The sequence below is a fragment of the Lissotriton helveticus genome (assembly GCF_964261635.1).
Source record: "Lissotriton helveticus chromosome 1_1 unlocalized genomic scaffold, aLisHel1.1 SUPER_1_unloc_11, whole genome shotgun sequence".
In the NCBI taxonomy this organism is placed as follows: domain Eukaryota; kingdom Metazoa; phylum Chordata; class Amphibia; order Caudata; family Salamandridae; genus Lissotriton; species Lissotriton helveticus.
The window spans coordinates 4,477,142-4,496,923 of NW_027611650.1; the positions used below are offsets into that span (position 1 = coordinate 4,477,142).

At 45.2% G+C, this 19,782-nt stretch overlaps 1 protein-coding gene across 1 annotated transcript in view; it reads left to right on the plus strand.

The window, feature by feature from the left end:
• Positions 1-19,782, plus strand: part of LOC144805476 (uncharacterized) — a 187,244-nt gene that overhangs the window by 71,021 nt on the left and 96,441 nt on the right. The gene's annotated exons all lie outside the window — the stretch shown is intronic.

Sequence of the window (19,782 nt, forward strand, 5' to 3'; positions counted from 1 at the left end):
CCACATCCATCACCACTATGTCCAGCACCACCGCGTCCACCACCACCACCACATCTACCACCACCACGTCCACCACCACCATGTCCACCACCACCATGTCCACCACATCCACCACCACGTCCACCACAACCACTAACATTACCACGTCCACCACTACATCCACCACCATCACGTCCACCACCATAACATCCACCACCACCACATCCACCACCACGTCCACAACAACCACATCCACCACCACCACATCCACCATCACGTCCACCACCACCATGTCCACCACCACCACCACGTTCACCACGAGGCCACCACCACGTCTACCACCACCACGTCCATCACCACCACATCCACCATGTCCACCACCAGTTCCACCACCACGTCCACCCCCACATCCACCACCACCATGCCACCACCACTACGCCCACCACCGCGTCCTCCACCTCTGTGTCCAACACCACCGCGTCCATCACCACCTCGTCAATCACCACCACGTCCACCACCACCATGTCCACCACAATTTCCACCACCACCCCCACCACCAGCATATCCACCACCACCACGTCCACCACCACCAAGTCTACCACCACCACTATGTCCACCACCACATCCACCACCACCACCATGTCCACCACCACCGCATCCACCACCACCATGTCCACCACCTTAATTTCCTATGCAATGAATAACGTTAAAAGATTTTTCAGTGGCGCATCTGCAGAAACGTCCTCTTCCTGTTGGAAATTAAGAGGAACTTAACACCTCACCCAAACAATACATTTACGAAAAAAAATGGACTGAATGAGAGCCGTGGCTTGCGGCCTTGGTGCTACAGTAATATTACACCTGGAGGCGAAGAAACCAAGCGCATAGAAGCCCTGAGAGCACGGCCGCCACGCCGCAGATGCACGCACCGCGGCGGCCATCTGTGGGTTCTGCCCCGGTAGCTCGCGTGGTTTAATGTAACAGGCCATTGGCTTTGAATAGATCCCACGGGCTTCCCAGGGGTGGGATACACTTACAGGGGCAGATTTAATCTTCCATGAAAAATCAGTGGGATGCCAGTGGAGCATGGGACAAAGATGCGCAAGTGGTTTATAGCCGCTGCCAAAAGGACCACTGGACATAACTTCTTCAAACAGTATATGTCCATCTTCACCATTGACCCAGTAATGCACACCAGAACCGGAGTCCTCAAGGACAACTGTGGCAATCAAACCACACACACAGGTATCTAGGTAATCCATAGGATTGCTTCTGTTGTGGGGTGGGAAGTGGGAATTCCATAAATCTAATGCCATTTGAATATAATTAAATTGGGGACTTTACTGTAAGGAAAATAGTACTTCAAGGAAGTAAGCGGCCACTAAGGCATTTATGCCACACACATGTTTATTTGTTGACAGGAAAATACACTATGCACAATGTTTCAGTAACTGACAGCTTTTGTTTAAACCTAGGCAGAATCATTCAAATTCAAACTTTGTTGACAACGAATTAGAAATGTATGGTTGTTGGTACAGCGCACTAGGCCATAAGGGCCCACACAAAAGCTTCAAATGTAAGTTTTCTAATGTCACTAAAAAGACCATGAGACTGAAGATAACAAGCATTTGCAATGCAACAGGTAGCACATTTACACGAGTTTAAGCTATTGGGATTGTAAATGACAAAGCATTTTATTTATGTTTTGAAACCCAAAACATAAATAAAAGGCATTGTCATTTACAATGCCAATAGCTCAAACTTGCGAAAATGTGAGACAAATTGCATTGCAAATGCTTGTTCCAGTTTGTTGTGTGTCCAAACACCCATTTGGTAGCAAGTAGCAGGTTTACCCCAACTGCCTGGTATTTAGTAAACATCAAATGAATCGCTAGTGGGCTGCCAACTATCAGGGTCGCACTGAGATAGAGAATATTTACGGGCACCAAAATAAAAATGCTCACCATTAGTGAATAGCTGAAGAAGTGGCATCTATAAGCTAACTGTAATGCACAGCTATCATGCAAAAGGAAAATAATAATAGACTACTGCATAGAATATCTGTGCAATGCATTAAAAAAAGTGCATAGATATGCAAGTCAGATTCAGAGAGCACTATATTCATTCTATATCATGCATTAAAATATTTTAGCTTTCTCCCACTGGAAACTTGCTCTGCCCAATGAAAGTCAATGTTAACATGTTCCCCCACGTTTCATTAAAACTCTCCCACATTGTTGTACCAAAATACATTTAAGACTTCTTTATTCATGTACATGAGGGTATACGCTGCTCATGTGCGTGCTTATATTACGTGAATGACGGTTCATTACCATTAAAGAGAGGCATAATAGATTTGCAATGTCCCTCTCTGCGACATTACTGCACACTGCCTATGCTAATTTGCAAACCCTGCCCCTCTGAAACCTATTTTTTGTTTTGTTTAGGGCTCGTGCCCCCTGTACTTTTCATTTTTGTACTTGCGGTTTGCTGTTTTCAGTATCTGTATGGACTTAAATATACAAAAGTGATGTTATTACAATCCTTAAAATAGCAAATGTGTCACAAATTGTGGCTTACGTGAGGACGGAGGGACAGGAGACTGATTAGTTAAGTGGTGAATAAATACACCAGCCTCGTCACACTCACACTTCCTTGAAGACTTGACAAGCCTGTCTGCTCAACTGCGACCCCTTTTTGAAGAACATGGAAATACACATGTAGCTGGGGTGGTCGCCGGGAGGATCTAGATCCGTGATACTCAAAATACGGCCCGGGGGCCGCATAAGGCTCTCCAGGTCTTTACATGCGGACCCCCGGGCAGCTGTTTACTCGAGTCAGAACTAACATGAACAAGAAACGTACATATACAGCAAACACTTATTTAAAGGTTAATTGCAGTTAGGAAAATGAAGTAACAAGGCCTTTAACTTTAGGAACACCTTCATTCTTAAAGGCAGCCACTAGATATACATGCTTTGTTTCCCCATCCCAGACTTTACACCCCGCTGGCATCAGTGCGGCACTCGGTCACACCATAGACCAAACTTTGCGGCCCCCGAGAAAATGTTTGTGAGTACCCATGACCTAGATCAACAAAATGCTGGAGTAGTTAGACAGGAGGATGAAACAGAAGCTTGCATCTCTAAAAGGCACAAACAGGAAACAATTAAAACAAGCATTGGCATAGCCAATAGGTCTTGTCTTTGGGACCTTATAAGTGTTTAGTCTTGCAACAGTTGATGTTGTGTCACCAAGGATATTGTGCTGGATAACTAAACACTTATAAGGTCCCAAAGGCGAGACCCACTGGCTATGCCAATGCTTGTTTACCTGATGGGCATTGGCTGACTGCTACCTGGTAACTGAGGCCCTAGTGAGGTTGAGTCATATTTGGGGGAGTTTTAGCCTCATCAGATGATGCTGTGCAGGTCCAGGCCCAGGTGCAATGAGGCGCAGTCGGTGCTGACTGGGAGTGCGTTCTTTCACTTTCAATTGACGGGGCTGCCCCCCTTCACTCTGGTGAAAGCCACAAACGGAATTCAAGTCAATCTTCTCATCACAGACTTTTCAGGTGAAAAAATGTCAATGTTTGCTGAGGCCTTGAAAAGAGCGACCCAACTCCACGAGTGAGGGCCAATGAGCATTGTTGAGACAAAATAATCATGTCTGAGGATCAATGCAGACAACAACACTAACCCGGAGAACTTACGGACCACTCCACTCTTTTTTCGTAACGGCAATAAGCCGAAGATTCAGGGCAAGCGGATTTGCTTGCCCATGCTGACCGACTGCACACCCGGCGGCGGACTTTTCTACCCCTCACGTTTCCTCGACGCTTCGGAATTACTCCTTTACGCGTCCGTCACATACTTCTCACACCCGATTAGGACCGGGTTTGAATTATCACCGTTCCGACGATACTGCCTTCAACTTAAACTTCCACAGCCCTGAAGAGTCACGGGTCTACCCCGTTATTGACGAAACACGTGTCGGCTGGTTTTCTTTGGTGAAACATATACTCTCACTGGACAAAATAAATACTAAACAAGACAACAACATTGGAGTTCGATCTCATCCTTTCATCAAATGATACATAACGTACCTAGGAGCTAACTCAGGTTGTGTGCGCTTGACTTTGCTTACATATATATAGAAGGTGGAGTTCTTCCCCCCTCTTTTTTCAGAGACTAGGGTTATCTCTGACCAAGAAGCACCAACCACCTGAAATCTCACAACTACCGGAGGGAAGTAGAAAGACGGTGGTGACAGCTCTTGTACTTTCACGCATCGACTACTGTAACAGTCTTTTCCTCGAGGCACAACAGGGGGTGCTCAATAAACTTCAGGTCCTACAAAATGCGGCCGCCCGCCTTATTGGGGGGCTGCCCAAGTTTTCCTCAGTTCCCAAGGAGCTGGAGAAGTTGCACTGGCTCCCGGTGCGGAAGCGGATTCTGTTCAAGGCCCTCTGCATTGTCTTCAGGGCATTACATGATCTTGGCCCTCGGTGCCTTCAGGATCACTTTCAATGGTACAGACCAGGCAGACAACTTAGGTCGGCCAGTCTAGGGCTGGTTAAAACCGCTCGGATCAGGAAGGCGCGTTGGGGCGGAAGGAGTTTTGTTAGAGGAGCAGCGCTGGCGTGGAACTCCCTCCCTCTTTCCCTTAAACAGAACGAGAATCTGCTGGCATTCAGAAGGGATCTGAAAACATGACTCTTTTCCGTCTTGTTCCCGAAAATTCCTTCCCTGGGAATTATCACTTCAGCGCCAGGACACCGACTGGTAATAGCGCGCTTTATAAGTGTTACAATAAATAAATAAATAAATACCGTCTTACTACTACCTGTAGAGCGCCATCATTTCTGAACACTCCCATAACCCTTCGCTGAATTTTGTGCTACCTGGTTACTGAGGCCCTAGTGGGGTTGAGTCATATTTGGGGAGTTTTAGCCTCATCAGATGATGCTGTGCAGGCCCAGGTGCAATGAGGCGCAGTCGGTGCTGGCTGGGAGTGTGTTCTTTCACTTTCGATTGGCGGGGGGGGCGGCCCCCCTTCACTCTGGGGAAAGACACAAACGGGATTCAAGTCGATCTTCTCATCACAGACTTTTCAGGTGAAAAAATGTCACCGTTTGCTGAGGCCTTGAAAAGAGCGACCCAACTCCACGAGTGAGGGCCAATGAGCATCGTTGAGACAAAATAATCATGTCTAAGGATCAATGCAGACAACAACAACAACAGATGAACCCCGGAGAGCAGGCTCGAGACCCTCCAGCTCCAGACAATCTTTCCACCTTGCGACCTCACCTGCGGTTTATTTCGGGGCCTGGGCTCCCTGCTGAGGGTCATGACCTCACCTGGGGTTTATTTCGGGGCCTGGGTTCCCTGCTGAGGGTCATGACCTCACCTGGGGTTTATTTCGGGGCCTGGGCTCCCTGCTGTGGGTCATGACCTCACCTGGGGTTTATTTCGGGGCCTGGGCTCCCTGCTGAGCCCGAGTGCAGGACTGAACCATGAGCGCGGGGTGAAGAGGCCTTGGATTAACTGCGCATGCGCGGAGGACAGACACCTCTCCCACCAAGGACCACGAGGCGACTCGCGACACAGCAAACACTGAGATTCAGTGCAAAGCGTCTCGGGTTGGCTCCTCTATATTGGGGGAAGTGTCTTTCCTCTGCGCAGGCGCAGTGAGACTGAGTGTCCTCTGTCCAGGGCAGTTCACAGGCTGCACTTCGTGCAAGGTCCTAACTCGGCGATAGAAAGTAGTGTCTTCGCTCCGCACATGCGCAGCAGTGACGGGCAGTCCTGCGCGTGCGCAGCCGTGAGACGCCTTGTTTTGTTCGCGCGCCTGTGGCTCGGCGTGAGCGTGCGCGTCACTCCTGGGGCAATAACACACCGGGACACACTCCTCACAGGCATCCGGGCCCCCGGTGCCGGACTTAGCCTCTCCCCCAGGCCCTGCTGCCCCCACTGAGCGGTGCACAAGGAGAGGTGAGGCACTCTAATCCCAGTTTACAAGCTCCATTGGGACTGTCATCTTTGCGCGTGCTGGAGACAGTGTCTGTTCTCCGCGCATGCGCAGTTGCACGGCGCGTGAGAGTGACTATTCTAAGCCTGGCTGCACTAATCCCCGTTTCTAAGGCGCGTTGGTCGCTTTGTATCTGGGACATGTAAACAGACACTGGGGCTGGGAGAAGCTTGGAGCTGCCGGCGTGTGGTCGTGGGACGGGCGAGCATTGAAGTGTTGAAGGAGCTGAGTCAGTCACCGGTCACTACTTGTACAGACCCTCCGAGGGATCACAAGAGGGTCAGGAATTTGATGCTTTTGCAGATTATCTTTTCTGAGGAAACCAAAGCCCCTGCAAGATGCCGCATTTGTCATACACCAGATCCTCCTGCAGTGCAATTAGGATGATGATAGCAAGATGTGGGCTGGATCTGTGCCTACACCTGCGTACAATGAGTGTCATATAAGCAATACATATTCGGAGGGCACGAATGTGTGTTTGTCGACACGGCCGAACAGACTATTCAGTGGACTAATAATTACTGTATTGAGTTACTCTTTCTCTTAACTATAATACACTTGCACCGATTATATGGGGCCCCGGACTGAAAGCTGGGTGTTTCCGGTTATCATACCAGATTTGGGCACACATACTCATCCAATATGGCGGAGTTTACCTATAGACTACATTTACACAGATATGATTCATTGTCTCTGTATAATGTGTGTGTGATGTATCGATCTCTGACACTCTACACTGTTATGAGCAGCTCTATAAAACAAATAAAACGTATATGAGAAGGTAAGTACCCTTCCATTTTCATAACTTGATTTTGATAGAAAGTGACACTCTAAGTGTCACACATTTGGTCGTTTGAAGTCATTCATAAGTACACTGAAACTATGAAAATGTCACACATAAGCAATCTGAAACCTTGGCAGCTATGGAGATTTAGTGTGCCTCACTCACATAAATGCACTTTTTGCATCAGGGAGTGATTGTGTTGTAAATAAGGCCAGGTAGTCCATATGCTTTCTTGATCCTCCTTTATTCAGGTATGATGTTAGATAAGATATATAGAGGAGAAACCCCACCAGGAGTGGCCTCCTGCCACTCAGCCCACATTCAACTGCCAGACATCCACACAGAACATTCTAGCAGGCTCTTGCATCACACATTCTAAGCTGGGCAGCAGGGACAAGTATAACACATCTCCCTTCTTTGATCTGATGAACGAGAGAGACGAATAGAAATTGCGGAGAGTAAATGAGATAGCAAGTCACATCACGCAATTTCCACATAAATGTAAAACAAGATAAGATTAGCAATGTACATCTTCACAAACCAATCACGCAACTAATAAATAACATTCACACCACCTTCTCTCTTCCTTAAACAAACATTACTGAAACAACGAAATAACCAACACACTATCACGCCCACGCATCACATGCTCAACCCAAAAACCAAACAAACCGACTGGCCAGGTCAGTAAGAGGCAAAAAGGTCCCAACTTACGGCGTAACAGTACAGTGGAACTCCAAGCTCCCTCAAAAGTCTATAAAAACAAGGTGGAACTTCAAGCTCCCTCAAACTGCATAAAAAGCATTTGAAAGTGGAACTCTAAGTTCCCTCAAATTCCATGAAAACATTTAAAAATGGAACTCCAAGTTCCCTCAAGTTGCATAAAAACATTTAAAAGTGGAACTCCAAGTTCCCTCAAACTCCATAAAAATATTTGAAAGTGGAACTCCAAGTTCCCTCAAACTCCATAAAAATATTTGAAAGTGGAACTCCAAGTTCCCTCAAACTCCAAAAACATGTTTAAAGGTGGAACTGTAAGCTCCCTGAAACTCCAGGCAAATATTTAAAAATTGGAACTCAAAGCTCCATTAAACAACAAGTATTTAAACTTATTACTCCACAACCCAAAAGGCAACAGAGCACATAATGCCCTGTGACATTTGAAACACATACACTCCCTTAAACTTAAAGAATGAGACCATCCTATGAACAAAACACAAAGCACTTAATAAAAACATAGAGCACTTAGTTCCTATCTCAATCCCCACCACCACCTTCACAGAAGCATTTAGACAGAAGTAAATTGTACACATAGGCAAATATAATGAAAGTAAATTAAGTAAAAAGAAATTATGTAGCTCCGGTGAGCGATCTCTCACCCGAGGTTATCTTCCATCTTAAAGAAAAACCGCTCTCCAAGTGTCAACTGTGTCACCCCATTTGACTGCGGTGAGCGGTGTCTCACCCGAGGTCCTTCCCAACCTTAGTCAGCAATGAGTAGCAAGGTTGTGCCACTCAAAACGCCAGAACTAAACGCTAAAACTGCGGCAGAGGAAGTTTGCATTCTCCGATGGTCAGAACATCTCCACAAAAGAACTTCCAGCCTGCATTCGCCATTAGCTAGGACATCTTAACAAAATGACTGATGTTGTTTTGAAATGAAAACGTCAAAGTGCAATTTCCCTTATTCCCGATGTCTCGATGCTCAATATGGGGGTACGCATTACACGGCGCATCGTGTGGCTCTCGGCACGCCAGTGCTGTAAAGCGTGTAAGAGCAGCGTGTAAGAATGATGCGTCACAGAGGCTGCCTCGCTGTAGCTCGTGAACCGGTGAGTGCATATCAAGTTTGAATTTCGAAATGTACAATAACTGTTTGAATTCGCCACACACCGTGAAACGAAAGTTAAAATACAAAGACTCATTCCCAGGTGTCACAATCTGAGGGTATCAAATTTAATGATTCTCCATAGTGCCGATCTGCCGCAAATGCAGAAATGTCCTTAATCGTACTGTGTACTGCCCGTGACTCTCTCCTTCAAGTGCTCAATGTTAAATAGATGACAGTTTGAATCAGCTGCGCTTCAAATACACGAGTATGACAGATAAATGTCTTGAAAGTCTATTTTAAAAGAAGTCTCTTATTTCTCTAGACAAGACGTTTTTTAAATGTCTCTGTCACATCGCATTTCAATCTGCTGCTTTAGTCAAAAACTTCTCTTGAGTGCAGGTCGTAAGTCAAGTGCCTGACACTAAACAGATGGCAATTACTTTTATCAGCGCTCCAAACACACACGAGGACACGACGAAACAATTGGCAGTTCTTTTACTAAAACGCTGTTATTTCCCTAAGTAAGGCTTTTTCAAAATGCTATGAAGGTCTGTTTCAAGGTGGTAATCTAGTCAAAGGCATTGAGCTTGATCTGGCACTACTGATTCTTTGGGCGACTGATCTCTTGGTCACTGGTGGGGTTTCCTGGTGCCAGTAAGCTTAAACACACATTAGAAAAGAGAGTTTTTACCTTTTAAATGTTCTTCCTCAGTTCATTTCTTAAATACTCTTAAATGTTCATTCTCTGTTTCTGAGTTCAAGACTCTTGTAGGTTCTTCTGCTTTAAATTGTAGATTTCTGCGCACTGTTGGTTCTTCTTTCTGTCGCCAAGTCGCCAAAAATGTTGTAAATAAGGCCAGGTAGTCCATATGCTTTCTTGATCCTCCTTTATTCAGGTATGATGTTAGATAAGATATATAGAGGAGAAACCCCACCAGGAGTGGCCTCCTGCCACTCAGCCCACATTCAACTGCCAGACATCCACACAGAACATTCTAGCAGGCTCTTGCATCACACATTCTAAGCTGGGCAGCAGGGACAAGTATAACAGATTGATACTGCCAGGATTCTGTTCCAGTGTTAGCCAGCCAGGTGTTCGCTTGGGAACATTTAAGGGATGCTACTACTATTATGATAGTAGTATACCAGGGGTGTTAGCGTCTTCCTTGTGGCTTTATGTAGCTCATACAGTCTCAATCTCCCTGATGTACGTACTGTACTATGCAAAGGGAGACCAACTTGGCCCATCAAAAGAGGTTGGAGAAGCAAAGATCATTCATGGAAATGAATTAATAGTTCAAAATGTAATTTTAGATTAGGAATCTAGGAATAGGTTATCTGATTTAAAATAATCAATACTTTGCCTGTCAAACTGTTTTTTGTAAAGAGAGTACCACCAATCATTGTTCTTTTTATCTTTATTCCTTTCATAAGCACCCAAGGGCAAGAGGGCACCTTCATAAACAGCTGCCAACACCACCAGTGCTGCGGAAGGTGGGAAGACAACCACCACCAAGTCGACTCCCACCACCAGCTCTGCAGCCTTGGCAGATGGTTCTGGCGACCCCAGTAAATCATGTTTATTATTATTTCTAACTTGTAACTATTCCCACTAGTAAAAGTATGGCCTTGTACATTTCTACTATTTACTTTTCTTCAACTTTACTATCAAAGGTTTTTTATCCCTTCATTTTCCAGTGTTTTTCTATCTTTTGCGGCTGACTTTCTCCTGTCTGTAACTTTTTTGCATGGACATCGATTCACCAAAATTCCAGGGGTATCAGAAGTGACATCACACAGCCTTTGACCTTAATGAATCATAGCATTTGTAAAGCGCACTACTTACTCGGGGTTATAGACGAGGGTTCCTCTGAGAGTGGTGTTGGGGTCGGTGTGGATCTGGAAGTGGAGGTGTTCGGTGGTGCTGAGGGCTTCGTCGGTGTTGGGCGATTCCTCCTCCTACTCCATTGGTGCGGTCCCTGCTGGTGATCTTGTAGCCTTCCGGGATGGCTATGGCGATGTCGAGTGCCGAGGAGGGGTTCAGCTAGGTCTCCGTCAGGAAGGTGACGTCTGGGGTGGTTGAGTCGAGTAGGTCTCAGAGTTCAACCGCGTGTTTGCGGGCAGAGCAGGTGTTGAGAATCAGAGGAAGTTATATCATATGACCTTTAATCCTGAGTCTTTCCAGGAGGTGAAGTCATATAACCTTAATCCTTAGGACATCACAAGAATTGACATCACTAACATTCTATAATAACTGCATCATTATTATGAAAATACAAGTTAAACAAATGTCTGTTTTAATTTCCACCTGTATTATGGTGCTGATATGATCTTCGAAAGTGGTGGGAAATAATACTAGCTCTGAATTGTAGAAAGTGAAGCAAATGAGCCAAACCTCCTCTATGGAGTGTGCAGAGAGGTTCAGAAACTGAGGAAATGTTTTTAAGTATTGGGTCAAATTGTGGTAAATAAATAATTAATTACCGGTACTATTTTTGAATACATTAATAATAACAGATAGCTCAATAAATAAGAGGCAGGATCCGGGGAATCTGAGTCTAACAGGCTTTAATCAGGCACAAGGGAAGGGACAGGATCGGAACAGCCTGAAATAGAATGGCATAGAAGGCAGCTGCAACGTCTCATTAACAGTACAAGGTATATATAGTAAAACATCACTATTACATTACATACAGTAGGCGTAACAAGTGACAAGCGTAAGATAAGAACACATGGGCATGAAAAGAAGGCATGCACAGGGCGTGCACGTAGACATGTGATGAGAACGTCACAGAAGTGTCATAAATGGGTGGATACATAGAGGAGGCTACCTGGGTAGCTGGAACCTTTAACCTAGTGGTGCGCGCAAACGGACAATGACGTGTTACCGGAGAGAGCTGGGGCTATGACTTCTGCACTAGAAGAGGAGACTAAAGTCTGCGGTGTCAGGACGACATGTACCTATAGCATATCTGGTATCTGGTGTTTGGAGTACATGTTGATAGAATCTAAAAGTTATCAGGGCAAAGGCTACTTGACACTAAGGCTGGTGCATGCATATATTCTACATGTATTGCGTGTGCTATGAATCTTCCATGAATATTAATACAGTAATTCTCTTGCATGGAGACAGAAAGACTAGACTATAGCTGAAGCTGTTTATGCGGTTCGCTAGCTTAGGAATGTGAAGACGGAGAGCTGAACTGATAACTAGAGGCATAACATATTCTTGGCAGACAGGCAGGCAGAGCCAGGCCGGGCACCGCGCTGCGCGTCAGGAAGTAAGTGAAGGGTCAGGGATGCAGGTGGGGGCTGCATCGCTCCTCGGAGTGGGTTCAGGAGACTGGAGCTTGAATCTGGTGTTCAGGCCCTTTGAGGCCTAGAAACGGGGACAATTCAATAAATTAACGTGCACAATGTAAAACGTTGGCAACATAGGCCTAATACTCGTTGCTTTCACGAGAACTGGAAACTGGCATACTAGAGTTGGACACAACTATAATTGCGTCTTTAATCGATCATAGGGGGATATATGCATATCGATCATGCACATATAACATAGGATGGGGAACACGTAGGCACATATGACAAGGCAAAATTCAATTTTCCTCATTCCCTCCTTGTGCCCTACGTTTCCATCAGGAAACATAAATATTCATGATACCATCTATCTGTTCATATAGCATCATTTGCTCGTCTCGAATTGTCTTGGAACGGGACTTAGGACTTGGAATACAAGAGGTAGCACACAAGCCGCAAATCGCAGGGCCACATTGTAAACAGAGACAGCAACTGAATATGATCATTACTACTATACCCAGGAATGACAATACTTTCCATCCCCAGGCAGATATTATACTCCAGAGCCAACCGGACCATGTCCAGGTGCCTGGATTCTGGTGTAACTGATGGGCAATTTTATGAAGTCTGGTTATAGCTGAATAAACAGACGGTGCGTTATTAGGAATGAAAATGCAGCAACTAGATCCGATGACTCTACAAGCTCCTCCCCTATCGGCCAGTATGACGTCAAGGACGAGACGATTTTGGAGCACGACAAATCTCATAGCAGATTGCTCTTCAGTTAAGTTACCTAGAGCGGAAGTAGTCTCATTCACTACTGCTTCAAGGGTTCTGGTTAGCCTACGTATTAACTTACTATTCTGGACAGGACCTATGAAGAAAAAGAAACCTTTATTGAAGTCCTGATACTGTTCTAAGGCAGTTTCAGTCTGATCGACAATTGGGGACTCAGTCTCCCTTCTATGTCTAACGTGTACTAGATATGTGTTTCTGTGATAATCGGATGGGGCTAGGAAAACTGGTGGCAGTAGGAAGGCAATGTAACATGTTCCATCCCAATCGAGGGGCAGACGAACATATGCGGTCTGACCACACACAAAATAAGAATGACGTGAGGCTTTGAAAATAGATTTCCCACTGTCACTATACTCGACCACAGTAGTACAATCACTATGACCTACATGTGCGGAACCATTCTTTCTGACACATAATTCGCCTTTCACGGGTAGAACTGAAATAGCAGGCAAATCTGGAGTAGTCTCGGACTGAACATTCAAAACCATGAAATTCGAGGAATAATTACCTAGATCATATACTTCATTTTCTAGATCTAACCCTGTTCTATGGGAAAGACCTTCCTTGTCTGGGAAACATGTTCTATTCAGAAGGGACATATCATTTGAGGATGACGTTAACGTGGACCATGCTCCACACGAACCATTATGTGAAAACGGATAAGGAAAGAGTGGCAGAACTCCCTTCGGTGTCTGGAAAGGGGGGAGTCGACCACACACCCAACAATTTGTGGCATTGCTGGTCTGGTGTGAATAGTGTAACATTCGAATAAACGTATTATTGCGCATGGCAAGACGATAGGATAACTCGTGAGGAGGCAGGTCACTAAAGGTGTGCTCTACTGTAACATTAGAAGAAAAATGTACATGTGAATTAATAGGAAAACATAAATGTAAGGCATAACTTATGCAGGTAACCATAAGACTCAGAAATGTCATAAATAATAGAGTAATAATGCATCGACTTCGAAGATTCTTACAATAACGTATTCTCTTAGAGTTTTGACTAACTCTCTCACTGTGTGGGTCTATCTCATACATGTCAGGAACCTGTCTAACCGTTTCACCCGAGAGGGACTTAGACAATTAAACTGGCTGACTTACTAGACCTCAGTTTTTCTTTATACTCCTGCTGCGGAGTTTTCTCTAACAGAGGAAGCTTAGAGTCAGTATCTGGGCAGTCCTTGAGAACGGGGCAGTCTTTGAAAAAAGTTTTTGGCCGAAGTCCATGGAATCGCTTCACATGACTGGAGTGCAACCACCCCTTGCGACCCTCGACCTTGATCGCCGTCCTTGTTGTCATCAATACGAGTCTTGGTTCTTTCCAGCGGGTCTCCAGCGGACTTGAACGATCAAAATTACGAATCAAAACTAGGTCGCCTGGTATGACCTCGTGCGGTTTCACTTGAGTGTTGTCTGGAAAAGCAGCGGCAACCTGTGAACGACAAGAGAGTAGTGCAGACATCAAGGAAGCCAGGTAATCTGTCAGCATATTACTGTCAACATCAGTAATTGTACGTGGTCTAGGCGTACCCCACATGTTTGGGGGACGACCGAACACTACCTCATAAGGAGACAGACCTGAACGGGAGTGAGCGACCATTCTCATATAGAAAAGGGCGACTGGCAGTGCTACCATCCAATCTACGCCTTTCTCTGCGCATACTTTGGCAATGCGGATTTTCAGAGTCTGATTATGTCTCTCTACGAGACCGGCTGCTTCAGGATGTCGTACACAATGGAACTTCCACTGGTACCCCAACAGAAGGGATACTTGTTTCATGAGTTCGGATGAGAATGGCTGGCCGTTATCTGAATACACGACCCTAGGTAAACCATAGCGGGGGAAAAACTCACGAACCAACTGCCTGGCAGTGGTCGCAGCAGTGTAATCTGGAACTGGATATGCTTCTGTCCACCTGGACAAAGCGCATACAACTACGAGGACATACTTGAAACCTCGACATCGATCCATCTGAATATAATCCATCTGGAGGACTTCAAAAGGGTGGTCAGGAGGATGGAATCCGCCTTGTTCCACCGGGACACCTTTACCTGGATTGAACTGACAACAGATCATGCAGGTACGCACTTTCTGCTTGGCTGCTGCTCGTAAATGCTTGTTAAACCAGAGGTTCTGAATACTGTCTAACATGGCTTTTTCTCCTAAGTGTGCTGGACTATGTGCGGTGTTAATAATGACTTGAACCATAGAGTCGGGGAGAAACCATGTGGCTTTTCCCTTCGTCAACCATCCTTGATCTGTCTGGACCCCTCCTTGTTCGGACCATTTCTTGATTTCATCGGGAGTAGCATGTGACTGTATATCTAGTACGTCTTGTGTAGGGTCCTTAACTGTCATACAAGTCGTCTGAACTGGAATGTCTGTCTGTGTCATGTTAACTGGAAGGTCTGGAGTCTGAGCTGTAAGCTTGGCTGTTCGATCTGCTAGATCGTTACCCTGGGAAATGATGTCAGTGACTTTCGTATGTGCCTTGCACTTCATGATAGCGATAGCTGTCGGTAAATGTATTGCATCTAACAGAGCTTGAATGAGGGGGCCATGCTGAATCTTGGTTCCATGAGAAGTCATAAAACCTCTTTCTTGCCAGAGCACTCCAAAGTCGTGTACGACTCCGAATGCATAACGTGAATCTGTGTATATGTTTACTTTCAGGTTCTTCGCTCGTATGCAGGCTTGGGTCAGAGCGACGAGCTCTGCTGCTTGAGCAGACAGGGTGTCAATACGATGTGTTTCTATAACTTCAGTTTCAGTAGTCACTGCATACGCGGCTACTAGTTCTCCTGTACTTGTTCTCATACATGAACCATCCACATAAAGTGTCAGGTCGGGATCAGGTAATGCAATGTCTGTCAAGTCTTGTCTTGGCTTTGTCATGGTGTTAACAACTTCCACACAGTCATGTGTGGCAGGATTTGAGGTAACAGGGTAACAGTGTAGCGGGATTTAAAATGTTGCAGCGTCTGATTTCTATGTGTGGCTGAAACAGTGTCAGTTCATAACGTGTTAAACGTGCAATAGTCAAGTGCTGAGTCTGTGTTCGGTTTAAAAGAACTTCCACGGAGTGTGGAACTTGTACTGTCAGGGAGTGTCCTAACACTATGGAATCACTTTGTCTGATAGCTAGAGCTGTGGCTGCAACGGACTTGAGGCACGCAGGCAGAGCCTGGGCCACTGGATCTAATGTGCTAGAAAAATAAGCACAGGGCTTGTATTGTCCTGCTTGATCTTGTGTGAGAACAGATAATGCAGTACCATCACGTTCAGTGACAAAAAGTGTAAAAGGCTTACTGTAGTTTGGCGTTGCTAGAACAGGTGCTTGGCATAAAGCTTTCTTTAACTCATTGAAAACAAGTGTGTGTTCTTGGGTCCAAGGGAGGACAGTCGATACGGCTGCCTCCTGTGTCGTTAACTGTATCAGTGGCTTGGCTAGATATGCGTACTGAGGAATCCATTGTCTGCAGTAAGAAGTGAGGCCGATAAGAGCTCGTACCTCCTTCTGAGTCTTGGGCTGTGGAAGATGTGCTATTAACTGGATACGGTCAGGTGTCAACTGCCTACCCCTCTTGGACAGTAAGTGTCCAAGGTAGACCACTTGCTGGGCACAGAATTGCAATTTAGAAGGGGACACCTTGTGCCCCATCTCGGCCAGGAAATATAAGACTGTAAGTGACGCACGTTCGCAGTCACGTTCAGAACGGGCTGTGATCAATAGATCATCGACATACTGGAGCAGAGCAGTGTCAGTTGGCATGTGAATATTGTCTAGTTGTCTTTTAAGTGCTTGACTGTAAATGCTAGGGCTTTCTGTGAAACCTTGAGGAGCTCGTGTGAATTTATAGCTTCTTCCATTTAAACAGAATCCGAAAAGGAATTGGCTGTCTGGATGAATGGGGACACTAAAGAATGCGTTCTTGAGATCGATAACAGTAAAGAACGTAGCTTCGGAATCAATGGCTGTCAATAGGGAAGAAATATCTGGAACCACTGGGTACTGGGGTATGATACATTTATTAAGTTCTCGAAGGTCGATCACTAATCGATAAACTGGAGGTGCATTTGGATCAGCACGTTTCCGAATCGGAATGATAGGAGAATTACATACATTGGAGTCAGTTTCTACAACTACTCCTTGAGCAATGAGCTCGTCAATAATTTTGGATAAGGCCGCTACAGCCTCAGGTGGCAATTTGTACTGTCGGATTCGTGGTAATACAACACCTTTCTTCAGAGTGACACGATGGGGTGTGATGTGCATACAACCTACATCAGTTGGACCTTGCGCCCATAAATGCTGTGGTACATTCAATAATCTTGGATCAAAATCACGTAATACATAATGACCTTTAAAATCTCGCAAAAACAATCTCACTCCTTCTGGGGAGCAGCATATGACTGCTCCTAATTCTTTCAGAGTCTTAATGCCTAGTAAATTTTCTGGACATGATTTCGTGAGTAACAAGTCTGTAGTTCGGGATAATGGACCAACTTCTAGAGTAACTGGTTTCGATATTTAATTAACAATAGGCTTTCCTGAAAATCCAAGGGAAACATTTCTAGAGCCTGAGAGTGGAGCCCCTGGAACCTCGTCATGACTGATGGTAGTCCTACTTGCCCCTGTATCAATCAGAAACTTTCTGTCTTTCCCTAATACTTGACTGTGTACATAGGGACCCTCTTGATCTACAGGAATCTCGATGAGAGGCAAGCCAACCTCCCTCTCTAGGCTGTTTCATGAATACGGCTGATAATCTGGATACTCCGACTGTGCATACTGGTACATCTGCTGTGTAACGTGTTGTGTTGCAGCTATAGGCTGCGGTACTGTAACTGTCTGTTGTGCATTCTGCGGTGGCTGGGAAGTCTGTGAAACTGGTTCTTGTCTAGGCGGACGTGGTCTCTCTTTCGTTTTACCAGTAGCTATGTTGTGTTTCAGAACTGCACATTCGTTTATATAATGACCTGGCTGTTTACAGTAATTGCAGGTCCCTTTAACGGGAGCTGTAGGATGACTAGCTTGACTCGGACCCCTCTTCTGACTGTCTTGTGGAACAGACTGTGCAACTAGTACTTTCATTTTCGTGTCTTTCATAAATCTCCTTTCGTGTTCCTGCTCCTCCCTAATTCTGTTCTGGTGGTACTGTAGCATCTGGAGCATTTGTGACGGAGTATTAGCTTGCCAGGTACTTTCGACTTTCAGTACTCGATTTTTAACTTGTGGACTTGAATTCTCAACTAGCTTGGTAACAAAAAGATGTGGATACGATTCACTACTTGTTTTCAGACCACTATTAATAATGAAACATTTCTCAAATCTAGAATAAAAATCACTAGTGTCTTCGTCTTGTTTCTGTTTACAGGCTGAGATGGCATCCCAGTCTTCCTTTTTCGTGGCTAGTAATCTTGGCAAGACTTGTATTAACAATTCGGGCAATGCTTTAGCTTTATCCCCAAGACCGGTACCTGGAACTCGTGTGTTATCTTCAGTTTCTAATGCGGTCCAATCTATCTTTTTCTCTCCCACCTCCCATTCTTTTTCTTTGAGTTTTTCATATGTGCCCGCAGGCAACAGGACCTTTAACATTTTAATGATATCAGGATACGTGTATTCTCCCATACGGAGCATGTCCTTTAATTCACGGTGGAACCCTGCTGGATCTTTATCGTGACAGGGTATTAACTTTTTCATTTCTAGAAGTTCTATTTTCGTGATAGGGGTGTAAACAAATACTCGTTCTAGATCACCCCCCTCTCCCCTAACTGGATGTACTTCTCGTAACGGATTCTGTCTGTCTATGTAGAATGATTTTCTTTCTGGGGGTGGAACAGGAACAAAATGTGGATTCAGGAACGTTCTGTATTTGTGGCGCTGTTCTAATATGACACTAATTAAATCGGTACCTAGACCTTTCCATCTGTTTAGGAGTAACTCGTTTAATACATCATGTAAAGGACCTGGATCAGAATGCTGATCCTCATACAGTGTAATGAGGTGCTGGATCATATACGTACCCACCAGACGCTGCTCGGCTGGGGGCAGTTTCAGAAACGTTTGGGCCACTATTTCATCTGGAAACGTGGTAGAATCACTAGTCCATCGGACTGCTGATCGGGCTAGTTCTTGTTCATGCATTGTACTAAGCTCGCTATAACCTATTCGTGATTTCAGAATTCGATCGGTGGCCTGGAATACTTGTTCAAGAGAACACTGTTCTGGTACTGGAGGAGGAAAAACTTTCTTGTAATCTAGGCGTGAATGTCTGTCGGAAAATCTAGTTCTACCTACGTACGCTATTCTGGAGGGATTCTCGCTGTCTACCTCTTCACTAGAAGAGTCATTCTCTTTCTCGGTTGCTCTTTTTGCTTCCTCCTTCTGGTGTATACTTATAATTTCCTTACGAATTTTCCTGTACATACTGTCTATACAACCTTGTGTCTTGTGTTTTCCCTCGGCTATATTATCACTCCTCCTGGTCAGGCCTTTCATCTCGTCTTTGTCTTTATCAGGATAATCTTGCTCTCTTATTAAACAGTTAATCAAGAACTGTAAAATCATATTTTGAATCTCGGCTTTCCTGTGTGCCATAGCTTCGTGAATACTTCCTGGATTCTCCCCTGTACGGACAAAATGATATATTCTGTCTAGATGTTCCTTCATGTCGGGCAGGGTGACCAAAAAGTTGGCAACCCGTCTTAAACGTACTGAATATAATACCATGTGATCTTCGCCTGGAACTGGATCATATATACAGTCAGTAAGAAGTCGCTTGAGGTCTGCGTAGGTAGCCACTTTTGGCGTACGCTGTAACGCTGCTTCTCGCGGCGTCAGTCGTCTTACTTGAGGCGGGGTGATAGGAGCACCTCCCCCCGCTGCTCCTGAACTAGAATCGTCAGTTAATACTGTACGTGCTGGTAAAGTGACTGGCAAAACGGGTGCATTTAATGTGGGCTGGTCCGAGGGTACTGGCACATTAACTTGGTCCCCGGGACCAGTGGCTGGAGGAACAGGAATTACATTATTTACAGGATGCTGAGGGTG